This window comes from Lissotriton vulgaris, chromosome 6 (assembly GCF_964263255.1).
Source record: "Lissotriton vulgaris chromosome 6, aLisVul1.2, whole genome shotgun sequence".
Taxonomy (NCBI): Eukaryota; Metazoa; Chordata; class Amphibia; order Caudata; family Salamandridae; genus Lissotriton; species Lissotriton vulgaris.
The window spans coordinates 1,168,277,740-1,168,290,669 of NC_141694.1; the positions used below are offsets into that span (position 1 = coordinate 1,168,277,740).

The window sequence follows — 12,930 nt, forward strand, 5'->3', positions numbered from 1 at the left end:
TCAAAGTGTTTAATGGATGGTGGCACATTTTCGGTTCCTTGTTGACATACAACTCCATCTTTTCAACCTCACAATTTGGGTTCCTTTCCTTCTGTAAGCAACCTCATATTTGTTGGGTGAACAAACTAGCAACACACCTGCAAGAACCACCTGTGTTTGGGGGATCCTTCATGATTGTTGCAGTATTAAAGTACACCAGCATAATACTGTCCTAACAACTGATGGTAAATGGGTTGAGGCCAGATGGACAAAAGGATTTTGAGGTTGCAAAATCCCAGGGTTTGGGAACGCTAAATGAGGTTGACAAATGTACCAACCCTGTTGTATAACACAAAATGACACCCCCCCCCCCCCGAAGAATGTGATGAGGGGCTTCTGAGTCCCTTACACCTTAGAAATATTCATTAGCCTACGGCTGCATAGAGGGCCCCTTTGAAGTGTTGGCGATGCCCCTGGAGGATTGGATCCGACGTGTTGCCCCTACAACAAACCCCTTTTGTTATTTAGATGAGTCTTGTCTTACCGAATTGTAAAATAGGTTTTGGGACTTAGAATTGCAATTCGAAGGGGACAAAAATGGGGCGTCACAACTTAATTGCATATCACAATGAGATGTTTTAATGTTTTGTGACTGCAATTGCAGTTAGAAACCATTGAAAAGGTACCAACACTTCAAAGGAGTAAGTTACTCATTCTGAAAGAGGGAGCCCTCCCTGTTGGTTAGTTACCCCTTTGAGAACTCGGTTGGGCGGCTTCAGGGAAGTAGGCAGTGGTCCAGAGGGCCAACGTTACTCACCTAATATCTTCCCAAATGAGATCTTTTCGGAAACAGAAGCACACATTCCTTTCAGGAACAGAAGCTGCATAAATACAAAATGGTTCCCATCTGGGAATACCAATACAGGTTTCTTATAGGCAACCATCCATGTATATGCGGCCAATCACAGGAGTCACAAATAGCGAGCTGTCTAATTAATATTTATTACGAAGGTCGTCCTGAGACCTGCTGCAACTGGACCCTGTGCAATGTGACCTATTAGTGCATCGATTAAAGACAGGTTGGAAAACATTTCTTCCACTATTTTAGAGATGTCTGTCAGTACATCAGAACCCTGGTGACTTACAATTAATACTTTTATAACATGGTCTTGCTCTGACTCTTCCTAAATATTGCATTTACTCTACGAAGGCTTTCTGCGCCTAAAGCTAGGTACCCTGCTTGCCATTCCTACTTGCCTAATTATGTAGTACATCAAATATCGGCCCATACCTCTAAAAAGATCTAGTAGTCTCCCACAGCATCATAGCCATACTGAGGTTGATGCTTGACAATCAGAGGAAATGAGCAAAGAAAACAAGTACTGGAGTGAGGAAAAGGCAGACTTGGTGTGATGAAGATTATTTATAAGTAATTAAGCAATCAGTACTTTATCATCACAGTACTTGCTATATGGGGAATTACCAAAGCAGTAACAGGTTCCAACCACAAGAAGTGATTCCAAACAAAAACAGGCAAGAGTAATGGATCGATTATGAATACATGGGTCTGTCATAATTTGTGTTTCTCTCAAGTAAGCCATTAAAGGCACAACATGTTCACTAATTGGGAAAAGAAGATGAATCCAGAAACACAGAGTATATTTTGATGAATAAAATGACATAAAAACGAACAAAACCTAATTAGTGGAACCAGAGATATTACGTTTTAAAGATTTAGGTAAAATTGGGCGGTGGGGGGAGAATTCATTACTGTTTGAGTTATGTTTAAACGTGAAATGGAAAGGAGAACTCTGAAGATAGCGGAATTTCCAAGGAGGCGATATGCGGTCTACACACTGTCATGTATAACTATGGTCGCGAGCACCACCCCGGCTGAGATGGAAATGTTGTATGTTTGCATTTCCGCATGCTCTAATGGTTCGGAGACATAAAACTAATAAAGAAATAAAAAAAAAGATTTAGGTAAAATGAGTGCCTAAAAGGACAAAGCACCACTAACATTTATCTGGCAATGCTAGACCGGGGAAAAGTCACAAGTTCGGCTGACCGCAATGGAGCACAGACTAGGTGTAGGGACCAGGTTAGTCCTGCTGAAGACTTACCTTCTCAAGTCCAGCAGGCAGAGTTCCGTTCGCAATGGGGGAGGCCACACAGAGTATGCTTTTGGCTCAAAGAGCATGTCATGCTTTGTAGATTGTCATTAGATAAGGCTTTACAAGTGAGCTCTGGAAAAGGAGATTGTTGTGGGATATTTCATGTGTTCTCTTTTCACTTTATTGCTGTGTGTGTGCTGCATGAATACTTTACACATTGCCTCTTTAGTTTGAAAGCTTGGTGCCAAGTAACTACAAGGTTAGGCAAAGGTTGATTAAGTGACTTTTGTGGTTTACCCTGACAAGGATTGTGTTGGTTACTTCAGTGGGGTTTCCACCGTTCTCAAAAAATAACCCAATTTCTTACACCACCCATTAGCTATTTTGAATTGTCTCTGGTGGCAAAGCAGTTCGGTTAGAGATTTGGTCCTATTTCAGTGGATAGTAGTGAGGCGACTGCTCCTTCTGTACACTTCCATAATGGGTATTCCTGTAGAAGCACTACGGTAAAATTAAATATGCTAATTGCTTACAGCACTTTCACCCAGTGGTTGTGGTAAGATTTTGCTCTGCCTGATGTCAGGTTTGTTTAGGCAGAATAGAAGAGCATTTTGGTTTAAAAAAATGGTTGAGTCGTATTCTTTTACTTTTGATATCAAGGGACAATTTTACCTTTAGTGTGTTACTGCAGCCATTTGTTCTTCATGCTTGATGGCTGAGGAGCTCCAAGATAACTGTCCACATTTCACTCCTGCCTTCCCACTTGCTCCCTCCATCTCCTGGGTGCACTGTCTGCTCATTCCCTTGCTGCCAGCTCTCCATTCATTCTCAACCCCTTCTGCCACACTCACACTGTTCATCAGTACCATCTGCTGATTCTCCCACTACCTACTCCTTGTTCATCTCCACCATCTGCCGCTTCTCAACATGCCTTTAAGCCCCTTGCCTGAGCAGAGCTTCCCTTGTTGGTCCATTCCCTGCCATGTCATCAGAAACACAGTGGGGGTAGCAAGGAGGGGAGGGGTAGTTTGTCCCGTGCGGCACTTTTTCTGGGGGCGGCGGCCTCTCCCGCGCTCTTATCTGCGGCCGTTGCAGGAATCACCAGCACCCCCCACCCCTCCCAGCTCTTCCATGCGGCACAATTTATAGCTGCATAAACATCCATCCACAGCACTTATTTGGCATGTCCCTATTTCTGCCCACCTCCTCTCTGTCAATGAAAGACTACAGCGGAGGGACTCTTTCTCTCTCTTTCAATGGAGGACTGCAAGAACCATTAGTTCAAGGCATCAGTCTGGCTTGTAATCTGTTAGTCCCGCCCTACTCTTGTATAAATGCTCTGATTATTAGATAATCCTGAAAGACTGGTAAGCAAACACAAATCATTATATAATTTGCACAGATTTTATCCAGGCAGCTGTAAGTAATCTTATTACTGGTAAACTTGCATATATGTTATGCATAATAAGAGGTTGTGTTCTGTTTACGGGTCACTTACACTGAAGTTGTAGGAAGAAGAAATTAATAGTCACAACAATATTAACAACAACAATAAAAAGAAAAAACAATAATTACAATAAAACAACAACAACAATAATAATATTATGACTAACAACAATTTATTTCTCTTGCAACTGCTCCTGCCACACACTAGCAATGGTCAACATCCCTGGAGAGTGCACTGCTCACATACACTTTTCCATCATTAATGTCTCCCTTCACCACCAGTTGCATCTTTGCTCAGCACTGGTTTTTTTTACTTATGCCACAGAAACCAACCAGCTAAAAAAAAAGTGAATACGCAAACTTATATTTCAAAGGCAGGTCCTCTCTAAAACTTGTGTGTTCAGTTTTAAAGCACAATGGCACTTTTCGCCTTTATTATTTTCCAATTTAAAGAAGGAGACAAACAATGAATTGGTTTCTATTTATCATTTTATCGTATTCTGAGATCGAGGGGCAATGGTGGAAGCCTCGGGAACTTTTGGTAATGGCTTTATCTACTGTTGTCTATTATTGCATGCCTGTGTGTCTAACACAAAGGACCTCGAGTACCAACATTAGGCAGTCTACTACTGGAAGCATTTATGTTTAACTTTCGAGGACCTCTACTAACAGTATAAGGTACTAGCCTACATTGCAGAAGTGTCAATCGAAGCTTTTTAAGGGCATGCACATGTTCTTTAAAAGCGACACCTGTTTGCTTTGCCAATGCCTACTGGTTTGGTGACTTACATAGAAGCACGTGCAACAACTTAGGGCAGGATTACAAGTGCGGCGGTCTTCTAACCGCTGCACTTGCGGTGGCACACCAGTGGTGGGTCACTGTCTTGCGGATTATGACTTTCAAAGGCGTACCGGCAGGAGTCCACCAGCTGCACAGGAAACAGTCATTCCCTAGAGATGGCAGAGCTGCGCCACAATGTAAAATGCTCAGCAGGACTGCTCCAGTCCCGCTAAGCATATTATGAGTTCCTGCACCGCCAGCTATTTCGCGGTGAAAGTTCTGCCATGAAAAGGCTGACGGTGCAGGAACAAAGGAGGCCCTATGGGGCTCCCATGCCCCCCACCATGGTAATACATTCAGTGGGGCAAAACATGTGCCCCCATGTCTATATTCCCCAAAACTTCCAGCAGGGCATAGGCGTCATCGTCCATGTTGTGCTGGAATTTTTGCTGTTCTCATTGTGGTGCCTGTTGCCCCGGCACCGCCATAGGAAGGCCAAAGGACCATCTGCCTTACATGAGTTCAACACATAATAAGGTGGGCGGTCCTTGTGCTGCTTTGGTGCAGCTGTGCCAGCAAAGAGCAGGCGCAACGGCATCAAAGTTGTAATCGGGTCCTTAGTCCTTCATTGCCTAAGAATTTCACAACCATTTACCTTAACTCTGGACTAATAGTCGCTTCTACCAAGTACCGGGCATGGTACGGGTGAAACAGGGTAAATAAATGCAGGTATGATACTGCTAGGTCTTGAAAAGATAGATTGGTTTCACTGGCCCGAATTTTAGGGTTTCTGGAACATTAACAACATTGTGTTTAGACACCTGTGGTGGATAGCAGTTACTACATGTGGCTTCCCAGTGTTAATAAATATTACAAGACATAATATATGTTAACCCCTTAGGTGCTGCGCACGTTCGGCGGCCGACGGCACCACTACCTCCGTAGTGCTGCCGTCGGCCGTTGAACGTTCGAACCTCACCTGCGCAATGGAACATCCAACACTGGAGCTGGACGTTCCATAGCAGCTATGAGGTTAACAGGTTCTTTGTTTGTCCATTGCCTATGCTCACTTAGCACCATTGGTGTAACACAAAATGATGGGCCTCCTTGCAGAATGTTACGAGGGGGCCTCCGAGTCTCTCACATCCTACAGATATTCCTTGGCCTTTGACTCAATGGACACCCCACTGAACAGTTAAGGGCCCCTGGAGGGTTTAGGTACCATTGCACCACAGGGGGTGCAAGGGGCCTGTGTTACACACCTGCTTAGCACTAGGCCTCATAATGAGGCCATTAAAGTAATGTAATTTTCTTTATTAATTTGTGTTTAGCAAGCAGAATAAAGTTTTATTATGGGTGTGCAAAGTTGATACATGCCTTCTGTTTTCTGGTGCTTGGGCAAAGAAGAATTTTTTATTTCTTTGCTGCTCTGTATGTTCCAGTGGCTGCAGTTACAATGTGAAACTTTTCCTGTAGAATGGCATTACCTCATCGTCCCTCCCTCGCTTCCCTTCCTTACAAAATGAGGCATCCCTGCCTCACCAGACACCCATACCCACGTGATTTGTCACGTGAGGACAATAAATAGTCCCCAGCCCCTACACACCTCCTGTTTTTTTCTTGTCTCACCATTGTGAGACGCGCATCCCACGCACTGGCCGTTCTGCGGAGCTGCGGTCGTTCAACATTCTGAGGGCTTCACCCTCGCTTTTTGATGCCTGCTGGGTCTGGCGGCGCCGGCCTGGTGTGCACGAGCCTTCCCCACCGCGTTGCTGGAGTAGCGGTGCACTTCTCGGCGGCTGGGCGGACGGATTCCGGGTGACGGAGACACTGGCCCTGAGTGGCTGGGGCTGTAGTTCCGGTTCTGGGAGTCTCATCTGTTGGCGCTCTCGGCGATCCATATTCGGGGGGTGGCCAATTCCCTGGCGGATGCCCTCAGCAGGGCCATTCCGTCCTCTGTGGATTTCTGCCTTTGTCCGGAGTTGTTTGTGGCTCTGACGATGCGTTGGGATGTTCCTGTGGTGGACCTCTTTGCGAATGTGGACAATGCCTTGGTGTCCCGCTTTGTCTCCCGCAGTCGGGAGGAGTCGGCCTGGGCGGAGGATGCTCTCTCTGGCCCTTGGCCCCGCAGGCTTCTGTATGCCTTTCCTCCTTTCCCCCTTCTTCTCCGCTTCCTGCTGTGGGTCCGCTCCTCGGGGGCTTCTGTGATTCTGGTGGCTCCGGCTTGGCCTCGTGCCTCCTGGTTTCCTCTCCTGGTGGTGATGAGGTCAGAGGTGGAGTGGTTGCTGCCTCTGTCTCCGTCCCCTTTGCTCTTCCCGGCGTTACAAGAGGATGTTCTGGCCCGGATGCGCTTGGCGGCTTGGAGGTTGAACGTTTAGGTCTTCTGCGTCAAGGGGTTCCGGCTGGTTTGACCTCTACTCTGCAGGCGGCTAGACGCACGTCGACCAACAAGTCTTACCTGAGGCACTGGCGTTCTTTCAGTCGGTGGTGTCTTGTCAAGGGTTTGGACCCTACTTCCTCTTCTTTGTTTGAGGTGATGCTGTTTCTTCAGGAGGGTGCTGCCTTGGGCTTGAAGGTTTCTTCCCTTCGTTTGCAATGGGCTGCGATTAAGGTGTTTAGGAGCTCTTGGGGGCAATCTCTCGGATTCTGAGGGGTTGGTCAGTTGCCTTTTTAAGGGTTTGGATAATGTTCTTCCTACCCCTCTGAGGCATTTTCCGACCTGGGATCTGTCTCTGGTCTTGGACGCCTTGATGTTCTCTCCCTTTGAGCCCTTACTTTCTGTGGATCTGCGCCTGTGGTTCTTCAAGATTTTATTTTTGGTGGCCATTTCCTCTGCTCGCCGCCTGGGTGAACTGGGTGCTCTTTCTTCCAAACACCCTTTTTGTCGGGTTTTTGAGGACAGGATCATGTTGCGGCTGATTCTTTCCTTTCGTCCTAAAGTTGACTCTCAGTTCCACAGGTATCAGGAGTTAGTTCTTCCTTCCTTTTTTGATTCCCCGTCCTCGGAGTCTGAGGTGCGGCTTCACTCTTTGGATGTTAGGAGGGCTCTCCTGGTCTATTTGGAGCGGGTCGCTCCTTTCCGTCTCTCGGATTCCCTTTTTGTTAATTTTGGGCCTATTAATCGGGGTTTACGTCCTTCTACTCCTTCCTTGAGTCATTGGGTTCATTCGCTGATTTCTTTGGCGTACAAGGAGGGGGGGCACATTTCTCCTTTGGGGGTTCAGGGTTGTTCAACTCGCTCCATGGCTGCTTCCTGTGTGGAGGTCCAAGGGGCTTCCATTTCTGAGATTTGCCGGGCTGCCACCTGGGCTTCCCCGTTGACCTTTGCCTCTCATTACAGGATTGGACAGGAGGTTGACTGTGCTGATGTCTTTGGACACAGGGTTCTTTCCACTATGGTTCCTGAATAGTGGATTTTCCCTTGTTTTCTGTGTTTTTTAATAAACCTGTGTTTTGCATACCTTCTTTGGTTGTCCTGTTTGGCTTTGTACATCTCATTTTGTAAGGAAGGGAAGCGAGGGAGGGACGATGAGGTAATGCTTCAATTACTTACCGGTAATTGCATTACTCTAAATCCTGCTCCCTCGCTTCCCTTACTTACATTCCTCCCTCCCTCCCTGATGGTCCAGGCCAACCTTTTGATGTGGTTTTGATCTATGTGGTATTACAGGAGGTGTGTGGGGGCTGGGGACTATTTATAATCTGGATAATTTGGATAATAGTCGTGCACAGCTGGATTTTAGGTTCTGGATTAAGGCGTGAACCGTGCTCCTTCGTATACTCCCTGCTTTGGAGTATGTGCTATATACTGAAAGACGCACTAGCACTGAACGGCACTAGTGTCACAAAGGGCACTGATTATTCGTGTGCTGGATCAACCAGCTATTTTCAATCAAAAAAGTATTCCAAGCTTAAAGTTCCTTGTTCATTGCAGTATTTTATTGATACTTCGATGAAGGTATTCAATGGTTAATATTCAATATTCATATGTTTTTTTCAACAATTCATATATTCCCAACTATCCATTAGTTCCAATGCATTTCGGCCCACTGGCCTTCGTCTGGGAACTCTCGTTCCGTGAACCCGGATCCATGTGCAGCAGTACAAACCATCACGACCACAACCAATCAGAATCTACGACTACCTGCTATTTATAATCCTCACGTGACAAATCACATGGGTATGGGTGTCTGGTGAGGCAGGGATGCCTCATTTTGTAAGTAAGGGAAGCGAGGGAGTAGGACTCAGAGTAATGCAATTACCGATAAGTAATTGAAGCATTACTACGGCTTTGATCACAGTAACTGGATTCTATAATAATGGACAAATAACTAAGTTTCCAAATTCTTCAAATGAAAGCATCTTGTTTGGCTTGATCTAACAATATGAGGCTCCAAGTGCAAGGGCCCCCATCAGCTCCATGGAAATACTATGAAGGAGATGGTATATAATCCCTTCATCATTAGTGGAAGCAGAAAGAGGAACTAAATGCTAAGGGACATGCTGCCTTTTCGAGCATTTAAGTGGAGAAACTCAGGTCCACAACTGGTATGCAGGGGAACATTACATGACTTGGCAATAAACAACACAATAGTACAACAATGCACACCAGATAGGGAGTTCTAGACTAACCAATTAGGCATGTGTAATTAATAATGTTTGGGTGTTATATCTCTTATTCAACATAACATTTGTGATTGCCAAATTATTTAAAAAATGTATATTAGATTCGCATATAATAAATATGTCATGTGATAAAATAGCAAAGTTTGGGGTTGTCCTAATGTGTCTGGCTGGTCTGTCAGATTGCAAACACTCTAAAACTCATGTAAGCATAATCCAGAGGAAGGGATGCAGATGCAAGAGGCACCTCAAAAAAGCAGTTTCAGAAATGTAAAACTCAAGTCCAGGCTAATGACACAGATACCTACTGAATGAGTAGATTAGTGTCACTGGCCCCAGGTTTTGGATCTCAGTAATGTCAATCTAATAAAGTGAAAGTATCAGAACAAAAATTTTTGTAAATGCAATACCTACATATATATTACATAAAGGCAACATTGAAGCTTTCATAAGAAGATCATTTTTGATTGTTTAATAACTTTGGCACTGTTTGACACATCTGCACAGACCTTTCAAAAAAGTTAATCTACCTTGGTTGTACCATGGAAACATTTAAATCAATCGGTGAAGCAGGGTCTAAGAAAAAGAGGAGGTCTTAAAAGTGTGATTTTTTATGTTAATTCCCATTGGAAGCTTTGCTCTCTGATACAGAACAAAACAGCTGAGCAGAATTATTACAACATATTTGGCAAAAAGTTAGAACTTTACTCAGGATATGTGCTTTTGTGAATTGTTTTTCAGGTCTTTCAGAGAAATTAGCATTTAAAAAGGAGCTCATAGTGGGAATTAACATTGGTGTTTCTGAGAAACTAGCATTTAAAAAGGAGCTCATGGTGGGAATTAAAAAGTTATTTCTCAGAAACTACTTGATATTTCTGGATGATTGACCCTACAGGAGTCCCCCCAAAAAATATTGGTACTTCTGATTAGGCTGTGGGAGTTATTAGTTCTGTTCATTTTTTGGATACCACGGTATGAGTGCTTACATCACTGTACCCAATGATCTGATTGGCTGGTGGCAACACTGAAGAAAATATTACAGCCACCATTGCAGGGCTCGGGGACTTAGTACACAAGACCTTATAAAAAAATGAATGCCCATGTAGGAGGGAGCAGGACAGAAAGACCATGACCCTCACCAGCAGAAAACAAAGATTCAAACTCCCGCCTTTCCTCTCCGAACCCACAGAGATCAACTTCAGAGAACCCAAGGGTCATCGCTCAGTCCCGGGCTCTTCAAGATCTTCATGTCCCCCCTCGCTGCCATTGTCAGGCATCACAGACTCAGCATAGTGCCCCACGCCGACAACACCCAGCTCATCCTCTCAGTCAAGAAGGAGCCTGACAGCACCAGACTCAGCTTCCAGGAAGGAATGAAAGACGTCCCATCCTGGATGAGCAGCAGCTGTCTGAAGCTCAACTCGGAGAAGACAGAAGTTCTCGTCCTCGGGCCTATCCCTTCAGCATGGGACAACACCTGGTGTGCCACTGCCCTCGGCAACCCCCCATCCCCACGGACCATTCCCGGAACCTCAGCATCATACTCGACTCCTCCCTCCCAATGACCCGACAGATCAACACCATTGCCTCCACCTGCTTCAACACTCTCCACGTAATTTGCAAGACCTTCAAATGGATCCCACATGAATCTAAAAAGACTGTCACCCACGCACTCATAACAAGCATACTGGACTTCGGAAACACCCTCTACACCGGAATCAACAAATCCCTGCTACGCAAGACCATCCACAACACCGCGGCCAGACTCGTCCTCGGTATCCCACGACATGAACACATCACCTGACACCTGCAGACCTCCACTGTCTCCCTGTCGAGAAGAGAGTAACCTTCAAGCTACTCACCCACGCCTACAAATCCCTCCACAACACCGGACCCAAATACCTCAACGAAAGAGTCTCCATCCACGTACCCAAGAGAAACCTCTGCTTCACCGACCTTGCCATCGCCGAAACCCTGCGCACCCACAGAGCCAGAGCGAGTGGAAGAGCCTTCTCCCACATCACGGCAAAGACCTGGAACGAGCTCCCGATCGACATCAGACGCTCCTCGCCCCCACTCTGCACACCTTCAGGAAGAGCCTTGAGATCTGGCTCTTCGACTAACTCAGAGCTGCATTGACAAGGCCATGCACCGTGAGGATTGACCATCTGCAATGGGTTGGGCACAGAGTCAACCCATCGCTGCATATCCTAAAGGCTTTGTGCAATAGGGGAGGCACATCCACAATGAGATGGGCGCTAGCTGCCTGAGGAGTTTTGGCATATGCTCAACCTAGATTATGATTAAAAACCCCAGAAATGTAATGAAAACACAAAGGTTAAAGTGACGTTATAGTTAGATGCTGAAATGAGATTAAAAAAGTACTGCATGTCATAAATATTGTGTCAAAAGTATTGTCATTACAAAAATATCAAGGAAAAGAATATCAAAGGTGAGAATATCATTTTTCATGTGTATAACTTTTTGTAATGTTGTATTTTAAATGTTTAATATAGTTGTAATAAATATAGTTTCTAGTCATTTTAATATGTATTAGTATATTCATTTTAGGTGTTAGTATTATTAATGTATTTTTTTAATGGGGTTTGTAATTTTAAATGTGAAAATTTTAATTGTTTAACATTTTATTAGTAATTTTTAAATAAGTAGTGAGCTGTTGAGTTCGTGAAAGAATAGAGTGGCAAGTTATGTAAATTATAAAGTATTGTTTTAATAAATGTTAATAAATGCTTATGGTAATTGAGTAAATGTTATTTTATTTATTTATGTTTAAATTATGCTTTTTAATGTATATCTTCTTTTACAATTTAATAGCAAGTTGTTGAGTTTGTAGGCACCCAGCTTGATAATTTCTGTAAATTATAATAGTATTCTACATTAAAATGCTGGGGTCATTAAATATATCATTGAGATTGAATTATGTAAATACATGTATTGATTATTTGTTAAGTGACTTATATATGCTGTGTTTTAATTCTTTCCAAATTGATTGATAAGTGTATTAAGTAGTAAACTTTGTAAAATGTACTTTAATATTTATTATTGATTTTATTTTATTTGTTTTATTTACATGTTACTTTAATTATGTAAGGTTTTACTTCTACTTACATTTTTGGGGGTATTTGTGTTTTCTTACATAGTACGGAGGAAAGTGTTTTCTTTAACATTTATTTATTTAGGGTTAAATATTTGATAACTTAGTTTGTCGTTTTTATTTATATAGTAGATATTTTTTATTTTGCAAACATTTTAATAATTTTATGTAGTTAGGAATTTAAATATTTTTGAAAAAAAAACGGAATTTCCGGCCTGAGTGCGGACGTAAAGTTAGTAGTCGTAAATCCATTCTGTGAATACTAAAAGTAGTAAGTGCATTCTGTGAATACCAAAAGTAGTAAGTTTAGTTCTGTGAATCGGGCCCAGTAACTCTATGCTGTAACTTACTTTCTTTTTTTTTTATTGTGTAAGGGCTTATGGACCAATGTGAATAGCAGTGACAGGGATGATGTAATTGGAGATATCAATGATGTGTATTTGAGATGCCATCAGTGATGTCATCAAGTAGGCCATTTAACCTGTCATGGCTGGCAGATTATAGTGTTTTTTTATTTTGTAAACGTTATGTTGCATGTCACTTTGTCACCTAACTATAACATAGTTTTAACCTTTCCTTTTTTCAGTAAATTTCTTGCTTTTTTGTGTAGGTTTAGGTACTTTTCCCATACCTAAATATAACATTACTTCAATTTTTGTTTAGTTTTTAACTTAATGTAATATATTATCACAACTCCTACACAACTAGCCAACTACTGACTTTGTAAAAGTATCAGCATGCTAACATATACAAGGCAGAGCCACTGGTGTGAGCAAGAGATCAGCACTTCAATTTACATAAAGAAGACCTATTGGCTTTGTCAAAAAGTCACCACAATAATTTTTCTATAACTGTATTCTAAAATAATCAAT

At 43.2% G+C, this 12,930-nt stretch overlaps 1 protein-coding gene across 2 annotated transcripts in view; it reads right to left on the minus strand.

The window, feature by feature from the left end:
* The window catches only part of KMO (kynurenine 3-monooxygenase), a 473,316-nt gene that overhangs the window by 75,449 nt on the left and 384,937 nt on the right, over positions 1–12,930 (minus strand). The gene's annotated exons all lie outside the window — the stretch shown is intronic.